This window comes from Panthera leo, chromosome A1 (genome assembly GCF_018350215.1).
Source record: "Panthera leo isolate Ple1 chromosome A1, P.leo_Ple1_pat1.1, whole genome shotgun sequence".
Classification (NCBI taxonomy): domain Eukaryota; kingdom Metazoa; phylum Chordata; class Mammalia; order Carnivora; family Felidae; genus Panthera; species Panthera leo.
Genome location: NC_056679.1, coordinates 114,158,517 through 114,183,722, shown reverse-complemented (window position 1 = coordinate 114,183,722; position 25,206 = coordinate 114,158,517). Strand labels below are relative to the sequence as shown.

General features: G+C 39.2%; 1 protein-coding gene and 1 pseudogene across 2 annotated transcripts in view; one reads left to right on the top strand and one right to left on the bottom strand.

Moving 5' to 3' along the window:
- Nucleotides 1-14,040, bottom strand: part of LOC122230015 — a 49,266-nt pseudogene extending 35,226 nt beyond the window's left edge.
- The window catches only part of KLHL3 (kelch like family member 3), a 280,869-nt gene that overhangs the window by 91,384 nt on the left and 164,279 nt on the right, over nucleotides 1-25,206 (top strand). The gene's annotated exons all lie outside the window — the stretch shown is intronic.

Below are 25,206 nucleotides of genomic sequence, written 5' to 3'. Positions count from 1 at the left end.
AAACCAAAAGGCATCTTCTGGGATCCCAAGATGAGGAAGATCGCTGCCAAATCAATAACTCAATAACTCTTGTTTCTGGTTTTATGTTCTCTTAATGGAGAGGAAGAATTTGGCTCCCTGAAAAAGACGAAGTTCTGTCCTGCCTTTTATAGAGAGTCTGATTTTTCTTCTGATAGGGTCATAATGGGCCCCGCTCTTCTGCAACTGGTTGCTCTGGAAGCCTGGCTTTGGATTTCTTAAAGCTTTTTGCTCCAAGAACCTGTCAACTTAGTTAATTGGAAATTAATAGAGAAATTTCTTTCAATCCTAGGATCTGCCCAGTTAGCTGACTCTTACTGGCATAACTGTTACTGGCAAATAATGTTTGAGCCACAAATAAGTACACTTTGCCCTTGAGCCTCGCCTACAACCAAGGTGCGTTTGCTTTTGTCCTCTTGCCATTGCAGGTTTCCTGAGCACTGGCTATTATATTTCAGATGGAATTTTGGCTTTCTGCTTCTTCAATTACTGAGTCCAGGAAGTACAGGTCCCATATGCTATTCAGATCCACAGCCCACTTCCAAGCAAAGATTTGTTATCCTCAGATTTATTCTGCATCTCCAGCCTGCAAATATTAATTTATTCTCTACTTTGTGGAGATATTGTAGTTGGAGATGCTGTAGCCAGTTGCTGTAGTTGACACTGGAGCTACTTGGGTGAATAACACCCAGTCCTCCTTGCCTTCAGGGAGCTCATGTCTTGTAGAGCAGGCACACACGTAAACAGACCTTCAGGGTTCTACATGGTAGGTATACATGGGGTGCTATAAGAGCAGTGACTAGGGGATCCTAACAGCCCTGGGGGATCAGAGGAGGTTGTTAAGAAACATTTAAATGGAGTCCCAAAGGACTCAGGATTTTCTGGTTTATTGATGGTCCCATAATCTCTGTGTAATTAGGATTATATCTTTCTACTCTCATTGGACAATTAATAAAACATAGGCTTGAAAAACATTCAGGTATTCATTAAGTAAGTAATTACTGTCTAGCCGGTTTTTTAAGGAAATAATAACTTTTAGAATCTATATGTATTAAATGCTTTTCCCTTGCCTTGTCCTGTCCTAAATACTGAGGACGGTACTGGACTGCTGGTATAGAAGGAATAATGGATGTAGGTCAAGGTCTCTGAAAGTTCTCAGTCCAGTTAGAAGAACAGATTTAAAATAGAGAATCATAGGCAACAGTCGACAACCAGATATAAGATGGATGCGTTCCTGTCGCCAGCACCACACATCTTGTTGCTTCTCCAGCAGGGGAGGCACCAGCCCAGCTTCCAGGAGTTTGGTAATAGAAATAGGGGAAAGAGACCTGCCTTGCCTTCCCTGGTCCCCCTAGGAATATATGTCAGTTTTCATTCTCCAATTTATTGCATGAGCACATTTATGGCATAGATGACTTCAGGGAGAATTGTAAGAATTCCTGAGCACTTCAGTTTTGAAATCTTGCCCCTTCCCCTTACTGGGGATACTTATTCTTCTCTTGCCCAGTATATTCTTACTTTGGGTATAGAAGTAAATTGAGAATTCCATTGTCACTGAGTCTGCCTTCACTTACTTTTATTTAAAAATTTTTTAATGTTTATTTATTTCTGAGACAGAGAGTGACAGAGCATGTGTGGGGGAGGAGCAGAGAGAGAGAGCGAGAGGGAGACACAGAATCTGAAGCAGGCTCCGGGCTTTGAGTTGTCAGCACAGAGCCCGATGCGGGGGTTGAACTCACAAACCGTGAGATCATGACCTGAACCGAAGTTGGTCGCTCAGCTGACTGAGCCACCGAGGCACCCCTGCCTTCACTTAGTTTTAAATTTTTTTTAAAGATTTATTTTTGAGAGAGAGAGAGAGAGAGCAAGCGAGCATGAACAGGGGAGGGACAGAGAGAGAGGGAGACACAGAATCTGAAGCAGGACCCAGGTTCTGAGCTGTCAACACAGAGCCTGACGCAGGGCTCAAACTCATGAACTATGAGATCATGGCTTGAGCCCAAGTCAGATGCTTAACTGACTGAGCCACTCAGGCGCCCCAGCCTTCAATTACTCTTAGCTTTCCTTTAGCCAGCTTTCAATTTAGCCAGAAGGAAAGCCTTCAGAACCAAGACAGTGAAAGTATATACTAAGGACTTTATATATACATAACTTTATATATACATATACGTATATGTATATATGTCTATATGTTTACATATATAAATATTTATTATTCTACAGAATACAAAGTTTATGGGATTAAAGATCGACTCTTTTCCCTGGGCTGACAAACTATGCTGTTCCTCCTCAGTATCAAGTGGGAGACTGCTTCTTTGAGTTGAAGCCTCATGCATGTTACTCTGTCAAGTTATTTATGCCTTTTTCAGAATGTTTTATTTTCCATTGCAGAGAAGTATACACTATATGCATTTAAACCACATTTGGGTATTCTTTATTTTGAATCATTTATATTGTTAATTTTTCTCTGTTAGAAATTGTTTGGGTATTATTCCTAAGGGAATCTTTAGAAATAGGCAGAGAGAACACGTAGAGGACTTGTTGTCAATGTGTTAGCATTTTTAAATTTAGCTCTGGTGCATTGGACAGATACATTCAGAACACTTAATTTAGTAATTTTTTGAGAGCATAAATATTTACTCATCTCACTAATAGTCACCTTTTCTGGAAACTATTAAGGATATGAACTACTACTCTTCAGTCCAAATTGATTTGAGGTCAGGAGATAGTGGAGTAGAATTTTTGGAGCATTGGCCACAGGACATGGTGTTTCCAAGGCTATCTGGCAAACATCATGAAGTTCTAGATTGATAACTAGTTTCTAGTCTCAAAAGAGACTCTAGTCTGTTAGAGAGGAGAATACAGGCCCATTAGGCAGGTGAGAAAATAAGGCCTTATTTCATTCACCAAGTGGCTCAACAGTAGACCACATTTGGGTGGACCAAACAGACCCACAAATACTACAAAACGGAAAGTTGACTTTCCTGAAATTTTCACTTGTTTCCTCTAAGAAACGATTTTTACCTCTGCTACTGGGCCCCACAACACTTGGTTTATATTTCTATCATACTTTCTTTTCTTTTCATTTTTTCTTGTTTATTTACTATTTTTTCATTAACATAATTTGGACATTTTACTTTCTTAAATGTATTTTTTATTGAAATATAATTAATATACAGTGTTCTATTAGTTTCAGGTGTATAACAATTCAACCATTCTATAGATTACTTACCTAGTGCTTATCATGATAAGCATATATATTTTTAAATAGTATATAGAAATCAGAAATAAATTTATTGGAGGGTGAAATATTTGCTTTTATGTAATTGTTGGAATTGTCTAAATCATTTACATATATATGTATTTCTAAAATTTTATTTTTTTAAAATTCCACTATAATTAACATATAGCGTTACATTAGTTTCAGATATACAGTATAATGATTCAACAATTCTGTACATTACTTGGTGCTCATTATGATAAGTATACTTTTAATACCCTTTATTTATTTCACCCACATCCCCATTCCCCACCTCCCCTCTGGCAACCAATTGTTTGTTCTCTGTATCTAAGAGTTTGTGTTTTTTGTTTGTCTCTTTTATTATTTGTTTTGTTTCTTAAATTCCACATGTGAATGAAATCATATGGTATTTGTCTTTTCTCTGTCTGACTTACGTCACTTAGCATTATACAGAATTTCTAGGTCTGTTCATATTGCAAATGGCAAGATGTCATTCTTTTTTATGGCTGAATAATAATCCATTGTACAGGGGTGTCTGGATGGTGCAGTTGACTGAGCATTCTACTCTTGATTTCAGCTTAGATCATAATCACAGGGTCGTGGGATTGAGCCCTGCATCTGGCTCCATGCTGAGCCTGCTTAAGATTCTATCTCTCTCCCTCTGCCCCTCTCTATAACTCACACATGCTCTCTCTCTCTCTCTCAAATAAAAAAATTACAATTAAAAATATTCCATTGTACATTTATACCCCATCTTTTAAAAAAAATTTTTATTTTAAGTAGGCTCCACGCCCAATGTGGGGCTCGAACTCATGACCCTGGGATCAAGAGTCATGTGCTCTACTGACTGAGTCAGCCAGGCACCCCCTATCGATATTACATCTTTATTCATTCACCTATAGACAGACACTTGGGTTACTCCCATATCTTGGCTATTGCCAATAATGCTTGGTTAATGACAGTAACATAGGGGTGCACATATCTTTTTGAATTAGTGTTTTTGTTTTCTTTGGGTAAATACCCAGTAGTGGAATCACTGGGTCATATGGTAATTCTCTTTTTAATTTTTGTAGGAATTTCTGTACTGTTTTACACAGTATCTACGCCAAGTTGCATTTCCACCGACACTGCATGAGGCTTCCTATTTCTCTAGATCCTTGACAACACTTGATATTTCTTGTCTTTTTGATCCTAGCCATTTTGTTAGGTATGTAGTGATATCTTAATGTGGTTTTTGATTTGCATTTCCCTGTCCATCATACTTTTTAAGTAGCTGCTTCTAGACCTTTGCTCTCCTACCTGTCAGAATATAAGCCCCTTAAGGGTGAAAGCATGCATCAAAAAATTTATTTCACTACTTTTTTGAGGTAAAAATAACCAGAAGAAAGACTACTGTTGATAGTTACACATTAGTGACTTTCATTTCATTAAAGCTTAAGACAGGTTTAGAAGAAAGACATAACAGTTTATAGGAGGAACTAGCTCTTAGCCTGGAGCCAGAAATAACACCATAATATTTAATCATAGATTGGAAATATCTTTTGAATGATCAGGGTGGAGGTCAAGGTTAGAGGTGCATGTGTGTGGATGAGGGGTGGGGGTCATGTACGAAGTTGATAAAAACCTTTTCTTTTAGTGTCTTGGTTAGAATCATTTTAGTAATGGAAACTGTCTTTACCCAGCAGGTAAAACATCATATTACATTTTAATTATAAGACTGACCACTGTCTGTCAGAAGAGACAGAAAAAGGTTATCTAGGGAGAATTGACTGTTTCCTGGGCTGAGGGGCTACCGTCTTGTACCTTTAAAATTCTAAGCTGCACCATTTGAAATTGGTGTTTAGATAATAGTTTTTATTTGCAACTAATACTGTGAGACTTACATTTTATTTCATTTGGGTGCCCTGCAGTGCTTTTGTTGTTCATTTTTTCCAGTGATAGAGTAGAAATGCTGAAGGGAAGAGATAGGGAGAAGGAAGGAGGTGGAAGGAGAGGTAGAGAGAAGGAAGAAATGTTTCAGGAGGGAAATCATGAAGGCTGATGTGAAAGAAAAAAAAAAACACAGTGGAAAAACCACAGATAATCAAAGATACATTACCTCTTATTCAAAAGAAAGAAGGCATAGTTACATTTTTGACAGACCAATAAGCTGCAGCTCAAATGTAATAGTATAAGGGTGATTTATCCAAGGAAGAGATAAAGCTGGCCATGATTCAGTAGAAATCCCTGAGCTAATGGCTATTGAATGATAGTAGCTTATTATTATTATTATTATTATTATTATTATTTTGAAAACAGTCTAGGGGCAGCTGGGTGGCTCAGTCGGTTAAGTGTCAAACCTCAGCCCAGGTCATGGTCTCATGGTTCACAGGTTCAAGCCGTATGTCCGGCTCTCTGGTGTCAGAGCACCAGAGTGCTCTGGCTCTTTTGTCTTCCTCTCTCTCTGCCCTTCCCCTGCTTGCGTTCTCTTTCTCAAAAATAAACATTAAAATGGGGCGCCTGGGTGGCTCTGTTGGTTAAGTGTCCCACTTCGGCTCAGGTCATGACCTCGTGGTTTGTGGGTTCGCGCCTCACGTCGGGCTCTGTGCTGACACCTCAGAGACTGGAGCCTGCTTCGGATTCTGTCTCTCTCTCTTTCTGCCCTTCCACTTCTCATGCCCTCTCTCTCTCAAAAATAAATAAACATTAAAAAAAATTTATTTTTAAAAATAAACATTAAAAAGAAAGAAAGAAAAGAAAACAGTCTAGCTGATTCTCCTATGTGATACTGTGGGGATAAGGGATATTAAAAAAAAAAATTTTTTTTTAATGTTTATTTACTTTTGAGAGGGGGCGGGGAGGCACAGAGAGAGGGAGACACAGAATCTGAAGCAGGCTCCAGGCTCTGAGCTGTCAGCACAGAGTTCGATGTGGGGCTAAACTCTCAAACCAGGAGATCATGACCTGACCTGAAGTCAGAAGTTTAACCAACTGAGCCACCCAGGTGCCTCTAAAGTTTAATTCATGAGATTTATGAGAAGTTTAAAAAAATCTGGAGCTAATTGTAAAAGTGCTACTGATGAAGTCCCTTAAACCCAGTAATAGATGCATCATAACTCCTATTTAACATACATAAAGAATTAGGGATAAAAAGCTATTTGATAATTAAAATTCTATATACATTAGCCATTGATAAGTTAGTTAGGGTGATCTCTAGCATAACTGGAGTGCTGACGAGTTTGTGGTCTGTTCTAATGGTGCTTAATAGCGTTGTTAGTGAAGAAAATGTACTGTTAGCATAAACTAGAGAATCTGATTCAGGCATGGGAAATAATTACAATACTTAGTTTCAGTGTCATTCAACTTGCAATCAAACTTACTTTGTTGACGAATTAATAGGTTATGATGGGGGCTTTCTGACTTGGCTAATTAATTGAATGGTTACATGGTTGAAAGTTAGAGTTCCCAAATATGAAAGTGAAATGTCTTGAACACTGAGAGGTATAGCAGTGCTTTTACTAGGCTTATAATTAGTAATACCTTTTGTGGGCATGCCATTGAGTAACAACTTCTGGAAACTTGTTCCCTGGCCAGCAGTGCTGCTTGCCTCAGTTGCTTTCTCATTGTAATTCTTTGCCCTAAATGATAACAGCTAGTTTGAGTTACTTAGCATTGTTCTCCTCAGAAAAAAGGGATGGCGTGTGTGTGTGTTTTGGGCAGATATATGGCACGCACAGGTCTGGCCTAAAGCAAAACTCGGTAGTGTCAAGTTGCTCTCTCTCGCTCTCTCTCTCTCTCTCTGTCTCTCTTTTGGTTCTAGCTTCTTTCTATGCATCTTTATGCCATTATCTCTCCATCTTTCATTCAAGAACATCTTTAGCATTTGTTAATAATTTTTATATACCTGTTGATGCAAGAGCCAATCTTAATGATGCCTTGGATTCATTGATGTGCATAGTGGAGATGGCAGTATTTTCATATCTTTCCCGAGGTGCAAAGCACCAGCAATGGTGAATAAGCACTCCCAGATCCTTCTGGAAAGCTTTGTTGAGAAATCCAGAAAATAGAGGTTTTATGCATGTGGAAACCATAGCAATCAAGTGGCAGACAGACTGCAAATACTAGGTCCTGGTGACAGCTCATCAGCACCTTGTGATACCAGTCAAAAATAACATTGAAGATGTTCAAGGACAACCAGCAGGCCCCAAAGGTCACCTCAGTGGAGATCAATATCGTGTTGATTCTTTTGTTTTCATTGAGCTGACTGTCGCTTTCCCTCTTTTCTGTCTTCCTTCTCATTTCTCCTCTGGAGGCAAGTAACAATCTTCAAGTAGTAGATGAGGATGAAGCTCAGAGGGATGTGATACTGGACCATAAACATTAAAGTGGTGAAGAGGAGCTGGTTTATTTTGGAGGGCCAGTTCTCTATACAGGCTGCACCATGGATGTAGAGGTCAGTGGGGAGAGAGGCTCTTAAAAGGCTCATCTGGGAGGTGATAGTACAGGAAGAAGAGAAAATAGCCAAATCACTGTGATATCCCAGTAGACATGAGATACACTGGGTTTCTAGTCATAGGGGTTTACAATCAGCTGCTACCTTTCAACAGTAATTAACACCTGTGAGAATATGGACACAGAGATGGAGACACCCTGCACATAAGAGCTGAGCTTGCACATGGCATCCCCAAATATCCAGTAGTCCATCAGAGTGTACATGGCAGTAAAAGGGATGCACATGACACATACCAAGATGCCAGAGAAGGACAGATTGGCAGTCAGTATACTGATGACGTTTTGAGCTTTTCTCTGCTTCTTAACGATGATAGTGATGAGAGAAAAGTTTGCAAAAAGGCCCACTATTAAGACAACAGTATAGGCTATGAGGAATAGGAGCAAGGCTAGAGAAGGAAGCCGAGAGGCCTCAAAGTAGAAAAAATGCAGAGTTGTTGCTTTCTGCATTGGTTTTATTAGATGCTGGATAGTTTAGAAAAAGTTCCATTATGTTAGGGTTGTAAGAAGACCTTTTGTTAGCTTATTTTGACCATGATTTCTTGGGAAGTACTTGGCTCTGAGTCTTCCAGTGAGTAATTAGTAGGGTTTAATATTCCTTGATCTTTACATGTGCTCCATGAAAATGCACCAATGACTTGAATATCCTCCTTAGATCTAAAAAATGAAACAGAACCCAGAATATTAGTGCAAGTTCTTAACAACCTGAGAGGACATAGAGAGATGGGTCTGACCTCTCAGTCCTTGCCCTTCTTCTCATCTCAGGGTGCTTGATTTGTTCCATCAGTATAGTATTGTTTTTTTAATTTCTTTTTTTACATTTATTTATTTTTGAGAGGCAGAGAGAGACAGAGCACAAGTGGGGGAGGGGCAGAGAGAAAAAGAGACACAGAATCTGAAGCAGGCTCCAGGCTCTGAGCTGTCAGCACAGAGCCCAATGTGGGGCTTGAACCCACAAACCATAAGATCATGACCTGAGCTGAAGTTGGACGCCCAACCGACTGAGCCGCCCAGGTGCCCCTAGTATTTTTTTTTAATTTAAGTTTATTTATTCTGAGAGAGAGAGAGAGAGAAAGAGAGAGAGAGAGAGAGAGAGAGAGAATATGAACATGCAAGCAGGGGAGGGACAGAGCGACAGAGAGAAAATCCCAAGCAGGCTCCATAGTGACAGTATGTAGGCAGACATGGGGCATGAACTCACGAACTGTGCCATCGTGACCTGAGCTGAGATCAAGAGTTGGATGCTTAACTGACTAAGCCACCCAGTTGTTCCACCCATCAATATAGTCTTTAGAGCTAATAAGGAAGAAAATGTGATAGCATTCTATTAGCTATGTAAGATAGATAGCATTTTATTAACTAGGTAAGGGAGCCCAAATGTGTTTCCATTCCTGGTACTCCAGTGTTGTGTGTGTGTGTGTGTGTGTGTGTGTGTGTGTGTGTGCATGTGCTGTGGAGGTCACAGTACCATGTTTGGGTTGAATTTCAATTGTAACATCACCATTTGGTGTCCATATGACTTTGACACAATTAGTTACCCTTCATGCTGAGTTTTCTTATCTGTAAAATGGGAATAAACAGTGTGAGTTGTTATGAGGATTGAATGAGATCAACTGAATTTATCTCTCAGCCTCAACATATAATAGTGTTCAGTATGTGTGTACTGAATAAAATTTGTCAGCTCCACTGCCCAGAGTTAGTCCACTGCCCTTTAGTCTGGAGGCTAGAATCATAGATCATGCTTGCTATGGAATAGCATATGCTGTCTCCTTTTTGTACTACTTACATTCTCTGGGGCTGAAGCCATGCTCTGCACAGGCAGTTCCTGGGTATGATGTTCAGATTCTGGCAAGGTATCCATTGCCTAGTGAGCTCCTCCATAGAGTTACTTTATTTAGAAAGCATTTGTCCAGTTATCCCTTCCTCTGGATCCCTTCTTCTGACTTCGAGAGGAAAGCGGGGCCCTGATTCAGTGGTTCAGCATGGCTTAGGGTGGTTGTATTCTGTGGAATTATTCAGACCAGAATATACAACAGGCATGATGTACTCCCTACCTTTTTAAGTGCTGAGATTTCTAACTCAAAGAGGACACATTAAAGGAGGGCAAAGGGAAAAAAATACCCCTCATCTTGGTTTATTCTTCACGAATTTGAGGAAAAAACATAAATAACATTGATAAAGGAAGCTGAGCAATAGGAATAAAAGAGAACAGATGTTTTTTGCTGTTTGAAATTACCCTGGCCTGCTCTCACATCCTCTCTGAGTTCAAAGCCTTGACGGATTCTTATTGGAAAGAAACAACCTTAAGAATACTTGTTATGTCTGTAATGGTTTCAACAGTAGATAGTACAATAAGGAACACCATAAAAATACCACAGATGAATACAAACTGTTGATAAAAATAATATAGTTTGTAAAGCAAGACCCAAGGAACTAATGATTTGTGGCTCAGATGTGATGTGGTAATGAGTAGAGATAGCAAAAATTATAAATAGTGGTATTCAAAATGGTTTAGGGGTTAGCTGATTCAGGCATTCAGCAGACCTAGATTCACAGATATTGGCTAACGAGGAATGTCAAAGCAGATTTAAGTTCTGTGTGACAGTGAATTAGAACCATAAATGAGAAATAGAACATTTTGATTAAGAGACCTCCTACTAAGCAAGCTTTACTTGGAGGAGGAAAGGAATGAAAAAGAAGTAGGCAATAACTTCATATATAGGTAGGTATGCTAGAGTGAGCACCAGACTTTCTATCAGGAGGCACGTTCTACTGCTAACCATCTCTTTGATCTTGAGCATGTCACTCTCCTCCTCTGGGCTTCAATTTCTTTATCTGCTAGATGAAACTTAAAAAATGGCCTCCCTATTTCACACACCTTGGTTTAAGGGCCAATGAGATCATATATTTAAAATGTCCTATAAACTGTTAAACACTGTGCAAATTCATATGCTCGTTATTGTTATCACTATTATACTTGTTGAATGTTTCACACTGAATTGATCTAACCCCCATCCTCCAGAAAGCTGTAAGTGTTTTTCTTTCTGCTGCACTATTTATTTCTCCAATAACACGTTTGCTGGAAAGAGGTCAGATTGTTATATTTCCATTTCAGAGACAGAAATCAAACTATAGAAAGGTCTAAGAGCTTAGCTAAAGCCACACAAAACCAGCAAAATCTTGTGCTTGTTTTCTTCCCAGTTCTTACTGTCTACAAGAAAGAACAGCTTCCTATGACTCCTTCAGAGATAGGTCTGAATAATAGTTTCCTCTACAGATGTGAAAATGTGCACAATTTTTTAGAGTTCTAGCATATTGGTGACAGAGAAGGGAATTTACATAGGGAACCCTTGTGTTTCCTATGTTCTAGTTGATCTGGGTTGTCTGGGCTGAGTGGATGGGGATTACTCACCACCTTGCAACAGCTGGTCTGAAGCTTTGTAGAGACCCCTCTACTCTCCTCTGTGTTGACTAGTAGCAAAGTACAAATCAACTCCCCAGTCTATAAATTCCTATAGAGGCTTGAAGCTCAAAAAAGCCAGAAGGTCAGATGGGCCTCATGTGGGAGGAATTCAAAGGGGAGTGCTGGAGTTACATTATCCAGTGCTCTCTACAATAGACAGAGAAGATTAACAGGAAAATCCTCAGTGTGAATGTTAAATGGCCATGTGGGGTTTGTACTTTACATAATTGGTAACTCTTAGGTTGAAGTATTTAAATCCTACATATCTGGAAGCAAAATAATGCTAAGCTCTGATTCATAAAAAAATTCTTGAGATACATTTCTATTTTAGGGAAGTTCATCTTTGGCTTGTTTAGTTGGAAATGACCTGGAGATGTGAGATCTGAAATTACCAAGTCACATGTTGCCCAAAAATATGAGTAAGATATAGCAGAGGTAGGTAATCTTCAACTTCCAACATAACTGTACTTAACTCATGAAGCATATGCCTTGAACTGGCTCCCTGTATGCCTTTTAATGCAAAAGTACAATGTTACACATTTTGGATAGTTTTTTGTTTAAAGGTTATTCTCCACAGTCTCTGCACGTTTATTTCTGTATTTAAATGGTTTTTTTATTTTTATGTTTTATTAGTGTGTCTTTCTCTGTTCATACAACTCTTTTTTTGGTGGGGGTTTGAGGGTAGAATTTGTGTGTGTGTGTGTGTGTGTGTGTGTGTGTGTGTGCACGCGTGTGCATGCGCACCCCTTTTCTCCTTACATTTCATTGTTTTCCTCTTTCTCCCTACTGCATTGTCTTCTCTGTTTCCCCTTTCCTTTACTGGTCGATAACACAGAAAAGTTAAAGCATAGTTTAGGTTATCTGTTATATTTCATTTGGTGCTGGGGTGTCTTGGCCTGAAAGAGACTCTACAGGTGTTCTAATATACCCCTCTCATTTGACCCATGTTGCACCTTTGCAGTTAATTACTGGTAAAACAGGGACCAGAACCCGTCTTCTGGCTCTCAGATTTCCATGCTCTTTCCACTGTTTTCTGCTGCCTCCTGTTTTATTTCTTGAATAGATTTTTATTTTTCTTGTTGTTAATTTTAAAAGCAAATGAGTAGAACATTTTCTGTTTCTTTTACATTAAAACATTTTCCTTAATGTATCTTCAGGGAGTCTGTGGCCTTAGTAAAAGTGTTTATGTGAAGGTCCAGGATAGGTCAGGGCCACACTGCAAGCATCCCCCCCCCCCCCCAATAGAACTCTTTCTCCTTTTCCTTAAACCTTTAGGAATACAGATTCTGCAGCTATATTGATGTAAATAATGTCTCATACTTGTTTAGGGCTTGATGATTTTAAAGTACTACCCCATTCATTAATTTATTCAAGAATTTAAGTGTTGACAAAGTGGGCTGTCTTACTTGATCTCTATAGGAGTTCTGTACTCTAGATAGGAATGATACTTTAATTCTGATTTAAAATCATCGCAGTTGAGGGGCACCTGAGTGGCTCAGTCAGTTAAGCATCTGACTGGCTCAGGTCATGATCTCTCTGGCGGTTCATGGGTTCGAGCCCCTCATTGGGTTCTGTTCTCACAGCTCCGGGCCTGGAACCTGCTTAATATTCTCTCTCTCTCTCTCTCTCTCTCTCTCTCTCTCTCTCTCTCTCTCTCTCTCTTTCTCTCTTTCTGCCCTTCCCCCGCTTGCACTATCTCTCTCAAAAATAAACATTAAAAAAAAATCATGGCAACTGAGACCCAGTGACTTGTGCGTGGTTGCATAGTAAGTAGCAAAGCTCGGAGGAAGATTTTTACTTTCTAAACCATACCCAAAGCAATATTTTTTGGTTTACTGGTCATTTCATTTAAAAGAAAATCAATCAAATTAATCATTTGTGTTCCATGAAAACAAATAGAACTAGAGGCTGTGTAAAGATGCATCTTAGAGCTCTCCCTAAAGAACAAAGTAGTATATTAACCACAAGAAGCATCAAGAAACAAATGCTAACTCTTTCCAGACTTTTTAAAAAGTGTAATTGGCCTGGTTATTTTATATCATGCAGACTTCTATTCACCTATTCACCCATCCCAAAAAAATAAAATTTCATGGCTGTTGGAGAAATGTTTGTTGTCTTTTAAGATTGGGGATAACATTTGACTTATCCATTCTTTCATTATATATATTTTTATTTTCTCTGCTGGAAATGGTTTAGCTGTTTTTCCTTGAGTTTGACAATTGCCTGAGATCATATGAAGTGTTAGTGGAAAATGTATACATTTAATTTCCCAGTGCCTAATAGTTACTTTTAAAATCAAGCCAACACAGATTGTCTGAATTGGTTTTAATTTTCTGTGAAGGTTAATGGCTGAGTTTGTCATTATAGGGGTGTTGAGGTTTTTAATTCTTTAAAATAACAATATATTAAATGTATCGAGAAAAGAGAGCTAAACTCTGCCAATAAAAGTATATATATCAGGTTTTAAAGTTTATTTACAAACAGAAACAAAAGTAATCGAAACCATATTGTGCCAATACTAGCATTTGGTGATTTCTTTTGATAATTTTCTTACAGTGGTGCATTCTAAAGCCATGGGGTTGTTTTTAAGATCACATAAGCAAGAAGACATCTGGTATAATTAGGCCTGAAAGCATGACAGTTCTAATTTTTAATGATCTTCACATTTTAAAATTGGATTATTTTAACACGAAAAGAACATTTGCAAAAACACATTTGCAAGATTTTTCTTTAGCATTTTAGAGGTTTGCTTCCCAGTTTCTTACCTGTTAGAAATTTCTAGCTCTTTTGCTGTTCTTTTCATATTGTACACATTTTCCTTCATTTCCATGATTATTTTTCTAAGTTTACTTCTTTGTCAAAAGATGCCATGTGACCCACCTCTTCAAGTCAGACACCCTCCTCTCCCTTCTTGGCTTATTTATCCACCAAACTATGAATAGCTTCATTTCAGAAGCTGCTCTTAGAGTTAAAATCTTTGCACAGAGGATCAAGCCTGGAATCCAGTAGGATATGAAGGCCACTAAAGAGTCAGAAGGGAGGAGTCAGAAATCTCAGCAGCAGCAGTGATATTAGATGGAGTTGTTCAAAAGATGTATTCAAAATATCACTTTTAGTCCTCTTGTAGAGGTAACAAGAGTGTGTCTTGAAAAGCTATGGCATTTTCTGGCATATATATTTTGATACTTAAAAAAAACTAGCTTTGCCAAAATCAGAAATTTGATTTAAATATTTTTAAAAAATGTTTATTTTGAGAGAAAAAAAGAGAGCATGCCATGTGTGTATGTGTGCACAGGGGAAGAACAGAGAGAGAGGGAAAGAGAGAATCCCAAGCAGGTTCTGCTGTGTCAGTGCAGAGCCCAAAGTGAGGTTTGAACTCATGAACCATGAGATCATGGCCTGAGCTGAAATTGAGTCGGAAGCTGAACAGACTGAACCATGCAGGCTGTAGGATTTTCATAAACCGCTTTGAAACTGACAGCACATAAGCTGCTGAAATAAAAATTTTTAAAAAGCCCTCTTAGGGAGCCAAAGCATAAAAGACTCTTAAAAACTGAGAACAAACTGAGGGTTGATGGGGGGGGGGGGGGGGAGGGAGGGGAGGGTGGGTGATGGGTATTGAGGAGGGCACCTTTTGGCATGAGCACTGGGTGTTGTATGGAAACCAATTTGACAATAAATTTCATATTAAAAAAAAGCCAGTGAATTAAATCATCTATATCTAAAGTGGAAAAAAAAGCCCTCTTCTCTATTTGAAAAGTTATTGATGGAAGAAGGCTATTCCTCATTGTTACAAAAGACTGAAAAGTGAGATTTAGAATAAATTAAAATACTTCCTTGTAGTGAGAGTGTTTGAAGGCTTTGAGAAAATAGATTAAAAAAATTTTTTTAAATGTTTATTTATTTTTGAGACAGAGAGAGACAGAACATGAATGGGGGAGGGGCAGAGAGAGACGGAGACACAGAATCCGAAGCAGGCTCCAGGCTCTGAGCTGTCAGCACAGAACCTGACGCTGAGCTCGAACTCATGGACCATGAGATCATGACCTGAGCTGAAGTCTGACGCTTAACTGACTGAGCCATCCAGGAGCCACTGAGAAAATAGATTTTAGAATATTAAGCATGGTTGAAGATATTTCTGGCATGCCATAATGGATAGACTAGAGACATTTTGAATTATTTTGTAACTCAGACATTCAGTGATGGAGCCCCAGATTTAATTTAATTTATTTTATTTTTTTTTTAATTTATTTTATTATTTTTATTTTATTTTATTTTATTTATTTTTATTTTTAAGTTTTTAATTCTTGTTAGTTCACATAGTGTTATATTAATTTCAGGTGTATAATATAGTGATTCAACAGTTCCATACATCATGTGGTGCTCATCATGATGAATGCACTCCTTAATCCCTATCACCTATTTTGCCCATTCCCTTACTCCCCTCTCCTTAGCAACCATCAATTTGTTCTCTATAATTAAGAGTCTGTTTCTTGATTTCTCTCTCTCTCTCTCTTTTTACCCCCTTTGCACATTTGTTTTCTTAAATTTCACATATGACCGAAATCATATGGTATTTGTCTCTCTGATGGACTTATTTTACTTAGTGTTCTTATACTCTCTTGCTCCATCTATGTTGTTGTAAAAGGCAAGATTTCATTCTTTTTTAGGGCTGAGTAATAGCCCATTGTATATATGTACCTCATCCTCTTCATCTATTCATCAGTCATTGGACACTTGGGGTGGTTCCATAATTTGACTATTATAAATAATGCTGCAATCAATGGAGGGGTGCATGTATCTCCTTGAATTAGTGTTTTTGTGTTCTTTGGGTAAATACACAGTAGATTGCAGGATTGTAGGGTAGTTAGTTCTCTTTTTAACTTTTTGAGGCACTTCCATACTGTTTTCCACAGTGGCTTCACCAGTTTGCATTCCTACCAATAGTGCGTGAGTATTCTTTTTTTCTCCACATTCTTGTCAGTACCGTTGTTTCTTGTATTGTTGATTTTAGCCATTTTGACAGGTATGAAGTGATATATTGTTGTAGTTTTGATTTGCATTTTTCTGATGGTAAGTGTTGATAAATGTCTTTTCGTGTGTTTGTTGGCTATCTGTATGTCTTCTTTGGAGAAATGTTCATGTCTTCTGCCCATTTTTTTCTTCTGCCTGTTTTTTTTTTTTTTTTTTAGTGGATTATTTGTTTTCTGGGTATTGAATTTTATAAGTTCTTTTTTAATTTTTTAATATTTTATATGAAATTTATTGTCAAATTGGTTTCCATACAACACCCAGTGCTCATCCCAACAGGTGCCCTCCTCAATGTCCATCACCCACTTTCCCCTCCACCCCACCTCCCATCAACCCTCAGTTTGTTCTCAGTATTTAAGAGTCTCTTATGGTTTGCCTCCTTTTAAATGATCCTCGCGTCACCTGAAGATAGGGTAAAGATACTCATTAACTTTGGTTTTGATAAACTAAATTTGCATAAAGTCATTTCTGGGATAACTACCAAAAGAGCAAAACCTGTGGGTTGTTTCCAAAATCCTTCAGTAGATGCATAAAAAGGAATGATGAAATACTCATTCTCTGCAAGTGAAGGGTTATTGAAGCAACAGGGATGACCTGTGGGTTTCTGAATTTGGCAACCAGGTCGATGATAATATTCTTAGCTGAAGTAGGCGGCAGGAGGAAGAGAAAGTTTGGAAGGAAGATGGTGAGTTCCCCGTGTGGGACAAGTTGAATTTGAGGTGTTCGAGGGACAGCTGAGTGGAGATGACCTGGAGACAGCCTTTGAGTTTCCTCAAGGAGACGCAGGGCTAAGGCAGTGGGTTTTGTTTTGTTTGGTTTCGAGAGCTTCTTTTTAAGTTAAAGTGATTCTTTGTTTTTTTATTTTCCCTGAACTTAAGAATGTGTCTAACTATTTTGACTTAATCTTGGCTATATTATCCTGATACACATTTTTAACAGACTTTTCCAGTATCACTTGGGTGAAAGTTGTGAAATTGTTGTCTCTGGAAGCCTTTGAAAAAGTAAGGTGCTATTCTACTTTAAGATGTTTGAATTTACCCCCCATCTAGAGCGCTGGATTTCTCCTAGTATAAGCAAAATTGTTTTTTGGTTTGTTGTTTTTGTTGTTGTTGTTATTGCTGTTGTTGTAGGTAGCAATTTATTCTCTACTCTTCTCTGCCATCTGGTGGCTTGTGAATGGAACATTGCATTTGGAAGGAAGACAAGGAATTTGAGGTATTTTGGGATATATAACTTACTAAAGAGAAGAAATATATGGTTGTGTGTGTTTAACTTTGAAACCACCAAATCACAGCAATAGTTTTAGGGCACAGAAATTTGCCTGTGGTATTTTTTGGATTTGCTACCCTCTCTTCTCTTACCTCCCTTGCTTTGCTTCACAACATCTGGAATTTTCAACCCCATATGTAGTGCTAAGTAAACTGAGTAATCAAAGTTAAATTTCCTTCTGCACTTAATTAAATTATTGTTGGCCTTGTGACCTGTATGAATGTATGGTCTCCTTTAGTGCCCACCTGGAGGCATCCTTCTCCTCTTCTATCTCTGTAGCCTTGTGGTAGATGGAGTAACACCCTCCACAAATATGTCCGTGTCTTAATCCCCAGCCCTGTGAATGTGGTACATTCCGAGGCAGAAAGTGCTTTTAGATACGATTAAGGCCAAGGACCTTGAGGTAGGGAGACTATTTTGGATTGTCCGGGTGCGCACAGTCTAATCATATGAGCCCCTCTCCTGGTTGCAGTCGGACAGTGAGAGAAAGAGGAGTGGGGAGAAAGGTAGATGGGACAGTGAAAAAAGTGCGAAAGGAACTAGACTCACTGTTGCTGGCTTTGTGGATTGAGGGAGGGGGTCATGAGCCAAGGAATGTGAGTGGCCTCTAGAAAGAAATGGTTTGTCCTCTCTAGCCTCCAGAAAAGAGTGCAGGCCTATTAACAACTTAATTTTAGCCTAGTGAAACTGGCATCAGACTTCTTATACACAAGAATGTAATTTGGTAGAATTGGAGCTGGAAGTCTGGATTTGGAGGAGTGCGGAGCTAGCCTGAATCTGATCTAGTGGCAAACCTAGAGACCTGGGGGCCAGTTGATAATAAACTAATTTCTTTGGCAAGTTTATTGATGCTCCTCTCTTTCCAGGTTATACTGTGACCCTGTAAGCACCCATCTACCCTATTATTTTCACGCTTCTGTTTTTCTAGGTTTTGTTGCAGCTTTCTTTTCCACCTTTTCCCTCCTTTTTTTAAATGTTTATTTATTTTTGAGAGAGAGACAGACAGACCATGAACGGGGGAGGGGCAGAGAGAGGGATACACAGAATCCCAAGCAGACACCAGGCTCTGAGCTGTGGGCACAGAGCCCCACGCAGGGCTCATGAACTGCGAGATCATGACCTGAGCTGGAGTTGAACGCTTAACCGACTGAGCCATTCGGGCCTCCCTTCCCTCCTCTTTTTTTTTGACTAAAGGCAGTAGTTTGAAGCAGATTTAGTTCTTTTATAAATATTCTTTGAATTCCTGTCATGTGAGGGACAGTTCACATTCCTTGACACTGCAAATCTCATAATTTAGTGGGGGAAACAGCAAATAAATACTGCAAATCTGTCTGATAAAAGCAGTAATAGGAGTGAGCATGTGATAGATGCATGTAACCTAGCCAACAAATTTAGGGGGCCGACTGATCCCTTTAATTCATTATCACAGATCATAACTGGGAACTCCAAACTTCCTGGAAATCCTACTAAATTTTCCAGAAATCTTATATTGATCCCACCACTCTCAGAAATGGCTGTTTCTCATCTTTTCTTTTCATAAGCCTTCTTAATTTCTTCCTTATGGTGGTTTAAAATATGTCCACAAATTCTTTAATAATCTTCCTTTTAAGAGATGGAAACAAAGTCCCTTCCCCTTTGAATATGGGCTGGATCTAGTGATTCATTTCAAACAAAGTAATATGGAAGAAGCGACACTGTGTGTGTGTGTATGTATGTGTGTGTGTGTGTGTGTGTGTGTGCATGTGTGTATAAAATTGTCACATTGTACACTTTAAACATATTACCATTTTATTTGTCAGTTATACCTTCAAAACAGTTGGAAAAAAAAGTGATTATGAAGGGCTTCTGAGACAAGGTCAGAAAAAGTAGTGTGGATTCTCATGCTTGCTCTCCCTACTTTGGATCATTCACCCTGGAGGAAGCCAACTGCCACGTAAAAAGCATCTCTTTGGAGAGGGCCATGTAGCAAGGATGAGGCCAACGACCTAAAGCCTTGTGGATGAGTGGTCTTGGAAGTAGATCCTCCAGCCCTGGCTGATATCTTGGTGACAAACTTTAGCAAACCCTGAACCATAGTCACCAGGTAAGCCAGCTGCAAATTCTTGACTCACAGAAACTGTGAGATAATTAATATTTGTTGTTTTAAGCTGCTGAGTTTGGGACTAATTTGCCATGGGAAACTACTACAGATCTTAGTCACTGAAAGTGGATTTCTTCCATAACAAAGACGTAAAAATGCGCTTGGAGGGACTTTGGGGGAAAATGTTAAAGAAAAATTGAAGCATGTTGAGGAGTCTCTTTGAAGAAGCCTCATGGATTTTCAGGAGACTGTGGGTAAAAGCTTGAAGAAAAGTAACAAAAATATTACTGGAAATGGAAAGAAAGGGGATCCTTTTTATATAGAAGTGGAAAGTTTAGCAACATTGTCTGTCAGCTGTGTTAATATGGAAAGTAGCAAATGTACGCAAAGAGCTGTGGTTTAATTAAGGAAATTGCCAGGCTGAATGTTGAAGATGCTGCCTGGTTCCTTCTTAGAGTTTCTGCTTGTGGTAAAATGTTGAGAGAAGAGAAGTATGGTAAAGGAAAGATGGTTAAACATGAAGGAAGCAGGACTTAGTAGTCTCAAAATGTTTCACCGTCTTCAGAAAGTAGATGATGCTAAATTTAAGAATTGGCTTCTGGGCAAAGATCAAAATCCAGGAAACTGTGAGGAAAATGAGCTAATGAGCTGCTGAGTTTTGGCAGGGATAATTTTATTTTATAGCAGTGTAATCGTTCTACTTCATCGTCCTTACTCTAAGTTGATCACCTTGCCTCAGACTCCATGGAGAAGATCGCAGCCCTTTCTCATCTGCCTAACACCGTGTGCAGTTTGCTGACATATGTGCCTAGGCTCTCTGCCTCCTCCTCATTGAAATGAATGCATACCAGCCTCTCCATTAGTGCTTTTTAATCCATTCCCATTTCAAGGACTTTAATTCAACAACAGACATTTTCTCTCTTTCATTATCAGTTTCTCCCTCTGTATTGATTCATTCTCATCAACAAACATGCTCTGTTGTCTGTCATCTTATGAAAACAAACCCTCTTTTTATCCATATCTCTCAGTAGCCATTAATTACCCCATCTCTGCAGTGGTTTACAGTAAAACTTCTTGGATGCTATTTCATTTCTCATTCCCTTTCAGTCCACCCCATTTGCCTTCTGTCTCCATTATTCCTCTAAACGTTGGTCCACATCACAAATCACCTTCATCCTACCCAACCCAGTGGGTTCTATTCTAATCTCAGTTAATCTCTCAGCAGTATTTGCTTTAGGTTACACCTCTCTTTTTAAAAAAATGTTTTATTTTGAGAGAAAGAGAAAGTGTTTGTGCAAGTGGGGGAGTGGCATAGAGAGAGGGGGAGAGAGACAATCTCAAGCAGGTTTCATGTTCAGCACGGAGCTCGACGCGGGGCTCCATCTCACAACTGTGAGATCATGACCTGAACCGAAATAAAGAGTTGGACGCATAACTGAGCCACCCAGGCGCCCCTCCCTTATTCTTTTAAACAGCTTTATTGAAATATAACTTACATACCATATGATTCATGAATTTAAATTATACAATACAGTGTTTTTAGTACATTCATAGGATTGTGCAGCCATCACCACAATCTAATGCTAGAACATTTTTGTCCCCTCAGAAGAAACCTTGTACTTATTAGCAATCACTCCTCATTTCCCCCTCTTCTGTCCCAGCGCTAAGCAACTACTAATCTACTTTCTGTTTCTGTAGGTTTGCCTTTTCTGGACATTTCATATAAATGGATTCTTATAATATATGGTCTTTTGTGTCTGACTTATTTCACTCACAAAAGCGTTTTCAAGTTTATCCATGTCATACCACGTATGTCAGTCCTTCATTCCTTTTTATTGCCAAATAATATCTCATTGTGTGGATATGCCACATTTTACTTAGCCATTCATCAGTTAATAGACATTTAGGTTGTTTCCCCTTTGGGATTCTTTTGTTAATAATGCTGTTCTAAACATTTGTGTTTAGCTTTTTGCATGGACATATGTTTTCATTTCTCTTGGAAAAATACCTAGGAGTGGGATTGCTGGGTCATATGGTAACTATGTTTAGCCTTTTAAAGAAACACCACACTAAAATTTTCTAAAGTGGTGTACCATTCTACATTCCCACCAGCAATGTATGCAAGTTCCAATTTTTCCACACCTTTACCAACATTTGGTTATCTTTTATATTATAACAATCTCCTATAGACTGAATGTCTGTATCCTCCCTCAAATTCATATATCCCTCATTTCCAGTGTGATGGTATTTGGAGATGGGGCCCTTGTAGGTAGTTAGGATTCATATAGGTCATGAGGGTGGAGCCCCATCATGATACTGATTCCCTTGTAAGAGAATGAAGAGATCAGGACTCTCTCTGTCTCAGCCATATGAGGATACCGGCAAAAGGCTGTGCACCAGGAAGAGGGCCCTCACCAAGCCACCCAGTCTATGGTATTCTGTTACAGCAATCTTCATTCATTTTTTTTTTTTATATTTAAATTCAAGTTAGTTAACATCCAGTGTAGTCTTGGCTTCAGGAGTATAAACCAGTGATTCATCTCTTATATATGATACCCAGTGCTCATCCCCAAAAGTGCCCTCCTTAATGCCCATGACCCATCTAGCCCAACCCCCCATCCACCTCCCCTCCAGCAACCCTCATTTTGTTCTCTGTATTTACAAGTCTCTTGTGCTTTGCCTCCCTCTCTGCTTTTATCTTTTTTTACTTCCCTTGCCCTATGTTCATCTGTTGTGTTTCTAAAATTCCACATCTGAATGAAATTATATGATACCTGTCTTTCTCTGATTTACTTTGCTTAGCATAATACGCTCTAGTTCCATCCACATTGTTGCAAATGGCAAGATGTCAGTACTTTTTATTGCCAAGTAGTATTCCATTGTGTATATATACCACATCCTCTTTATCCATTCATCAGTCAATGGACATTTGGGCTTTTTCCATAATTTGGCTGTTGTTGATAGTAAGAAGCCCTCATTCTTGAAACACTTCCCTGTTTTAGCTTTGAAGGCATCACACCTTCCTATTTTTTTCTCCTATCTCAGTTGCTGCTCTTTCTCAATCTCTCTTGTGTGTTTACTTTATCTTCCTCCTCTTCATTAAATGTTGGGATGTCACAGGGCTCTTTCTTGAGATATCTTTTCTATACACTCTTACTATGTCATCTTATGTTTTTAAATACTATGTGTAAATTGATTCCAAATTTTTATCTTTAGCTCTGACACTTCCCTTATCTCCATACCCCTATATCCAATTGTTTACTTAATGACTCTTCCTAGATATATAATAGGGATTTCAACTTTAATATGTCTAAAACAAAACTCATGGTTTTCACCCAAAGACCTGCCTCCTCTCCTAGTCTTACAAATTTTATTAAATGGAATTGTTGTCCACCTTGTTGCACAAGTCAGAAGCCTAAGGGCCATTCTTGATTACTCTTGTTCTCCTATACCCTATATCAAGTGTATTAGCAAGTTACACTACCACCCTAGTGTATTTGAATTTATCCTTTCTTTTGTATATACCAGCTTGGTTGTAAACATTAGTACCTGTTCCCTGGATGGCTACAGTAGATCTCTACTTGTTTCCTTGCCTCTGTTCTACATTCTGTGATTCATATAGCAACCAGTCATCTTTTAAATATTTAAGATAGCACATCATGTTACTTCCTTGTTTAAAATCCTCCATTGGTTTCTATTGATCTTAAAATCTAAATTTGTTTGCCTGACCTATGAGGCCCTCTGTGATTTGGCCCTTGCCAGATCTCTGCCCTCATTACCTACCACTCTTCTCTGTCAGTAGTATCCATCCCAGTGGCTTTCTTTCTTCCATGGGGCTTTTACACTAGTTATTTCCTCTGCTTGGAAATTTCTTCCCCTAGATCTTCACATGGCTGACTTGTTGTCATTTATGTTTCAGTACCTGTCATTCCTAATGTTTGGTTGTGTTTGTTTTTTGGCTGCTCTTCCAACACCCCCTCCACTAATTGTAAAACCCTTGGGCTTTGTCTGACTCATTCAGGGATGCATTCCCAGAACTTAACAGGATGTCTGGTAGACTCTCTTTAAATATCTATTTAAAAATATATTATTATTTTTTGAGATTTGATTGCCATATAACATTATATTAGTTTTAGGTGTACAACATAGTAATTTGACTAGGTTTATATTATGAAATGATTACAATAAGATTAGTTAACATACATCACTATACATAGTATTTTTTTTCCTGTGATTAGAACTTTTAAGATAACTCTCTTAGCAGCTTTAAAATATACAGTACAGAGTCTATTTCTGAGGGGCGAAGATGGCAGAGCAGCATGGAAGTTCTCTGCCTCTCTTATCCATGAAATGCAATAGATCAACATCAAACCATTTTCACACCCAGAAAATTGATCCGAGGATTAACACAATAATCTGCATAACTTGAGCCACAGAACTCAGCAGTTATGTGGCACAGAGAGGTGAACTGGGAAAGAAAGAAGCTGCAGAGTGTAGGGAGCAGTATTTGCAGAGAGAGGACAGAGAAAGGGGGGAGAGTACAGAAAAGCAGTCCCCCTGAAGGTAGCTGGAGAGAAAGAGAAAGGGCGGAAGCACCCATATTCACCTGAACAAGAAAAGGAGAAAGGAGAGGGTTTTCAATATCATTAGGACTCTATAAACAGGGCAGAGCAGCATTGGAAATTCCTCAGCCCAATACCCAGCAGTGCTGTGTTGTGAAGGGTGAATCCCTGGAGCTGGCGGCGAGGTCCGAGCGGTCCTCAGGCCTCACAGGGAGAAATGGTTCCCCTGCTACCCTGCTAGGAGGGCATTTAGTAGAGGCTGTATGGCCTCCCCACAGGCAAAGATCCCAGCAGACCCCAAAGAACACGATTGCTTGTATTGGAAAACACCAGGGTGTGGTGAAACTTGATGCAGGTTTTGTGTTGTGATTTACAATAATCCCTGAAATGCTGCCACTAGGAGATACCGCGAACTTATTCTGGGGTAAGCTGGCATCCAGTCACAACCTCTGAACCTCTACAGCAGCGTGATCACAGGAACATTCCCGGGGGCAAGCTGGCATCCGACCATTGCTCAGAGAGAACCTCCCCCAGAGGGTCAGAGTGGGTTCAATCTGCAGGGCCCTCAGAAGTAAGGGGTTTGGAACACAACCCCATCTGAGGTGCCACCTGGCAGACTGATGGTTTGGATGCAGACAGTATAGAAGCGAGGAGTGGAAGGAAGCTGGAGACAGAGGATGGGCGCTTTATTGCTGGTGGGTAGAGCACAGAGTTCTGTTGCTAGAGACTGGGAAGCGGGGTAATGCCATTTTCACCTCTCCCGTGCATGTACACACACGTGCACATGTACCACACAAATCCACCCCTTTACACTCAGCAGTGCCACCTAGTGGAGAACGGAGCCTATACCAAGCACCGTCAAACTGCACCAACCAAGCCCTGGAGGACCACCACAAGTCTCTCCTCCTGCTTAGTGTACGGACTCTAAAGTACTTCATAGATTGACTTTTAGGGGAAGCTAGATATAATTTCATTCTGTTTGCTGGTCCATCTATTCATTTTTTGTTTTGTGTTTTCTTTTTTTTTTCTTTTTCTTATTCCTGGATCCAGAAAG